Raw genomic sequence first — 1,586 nt, forward strand, 5'->3', positions numbered from 1 at the left:
ATGCGTGCCTTCCAAACGCTTGTAAGTCTTATCGTAGTGCCGTGCGCGCTGGCTTCACCTGTACTTTTCACCTCCTGCCATGAAGATGAAAGCCCACTTATGCTCGAGTCAATGGAAATTAATCCGTATCCCGTCAAAGCCGGAGGAACGAGCAGTGTTGCAGTCACCGCACGAAGTACAGTTGCACTTGAGCAGGGCAGTTACGTTGAAATGAGTTTCAAGGAGGGTCCTTTCATGGGTGCCGTAAAGAAATATGACATGTGCTCAATGTCAGATCAGGACTGTCCTATTCCGGCGAACAGTCTTGTCAAGTTCGAGCTTGACTTTCAGATAAACTCCCGCGCGAGCAAAGGTGTCGCTACTGGTAAGGTGTTGGTTTCTGACCACACGGGTGCTGAGATCGCATGCATCCGCGTCCCCGTTCAAGTAGATCACTGATCTGTCAAGCGTAAATGACCGACCTCATCGAGCGCTGAAAATCTTAAAAAACACAAGATACAATTTCGGACATACTTACTACCAATCACAAAGCAATAAGGCATATGCCAACCAATCGGAATCGTTTCACGTGCTTACTCATCGGACCATTCTTCAGCCTTCTTTCCTCTGCGTCACTATGTATTAATCGAAACCTCATACATGTATCCGCTTTAAAATGTTTGGAGTAAAATTCTCGTCTCAAGTTAAGCGCCTTCGACTATGCCTCTGTTGCCACTAATACTCTCCCCAGGTGCTCGCCATTCCATAATTATTCATGCTATATTAACAACCCCAGGATGTTGACAAATCTCCTTGTCAATATCAACAGCTCCTTTGTGTATTCCATTCAACTATCCTCCTCCTCGACATCCGTCATGTCAGCAGTCGACGTTTTTTCTTCCGAACCCTTTGCTCACCCTCCACGCACCGCTCTATCAGCTTACGCCCAAATCGCAATCACACTCATCGCTCCCGCCCCCAACAAAACACACATCATCATTTGTATCTGCCAAATTTTGTGCTGTCTCACTTCTCTTCTGCTGAACTCCTCCTGCAAAATATCCACCAACGCCAAGTATATCAAAATGCCTGCGGCAAAAGCATTAAAAATGCCTTCTACAAGCGCCGCCTCCCGGGACTCCTCGTCGTACATTTTACTGATGCCCATGCCTATGACAATCCCCAAGCTGGTGGTGATGGAGAAAAGGCCGAACATGATGGCATTCTTCATGCGGGGCAGGCGGGCTTCCAGGATACACGTCGATAGACCCGCGCCTTCGAAAAATTGATGGACCGATATCGCGACAAGCAATGTCCGGGTATTGTTTATGGATGAGGTGGCCGTGCCCAGACCGATACCGATCAAGACGGAATGGAATACGATACCAACCTCCATGATGTACGCAATCACAAGCGAATGATTTTTGAAGGCCTGAACAACGTGCACCGCATCGTTGTGCCCGCCGCCCTCATGGAAACTGTGGTTGTGCCCGTCGCTGCCGAAGGAGGGTTGCTTCTGTACTGCGAGGGAGCGGGCGCTGAGCATCGTCTTCAAAGAAGCTTGGGCACGGGGGGAAACGAAGGGCAGCTGCGCGAAGGGCGAGGAG

This window comes from Nannochloropsis gaditana (assembly GCF_000240725.1).
Source record: "Nannochloropsis gaditana CCMP526 unplaced genomic scaffold scaffold026, whole genome shotgun sequence".
NCBI lineage: Eukaryota > Eustigmatophyceae > Eustigmatales > Monodopsidaceae > Microchloropsis > Microchloropsis gaditana.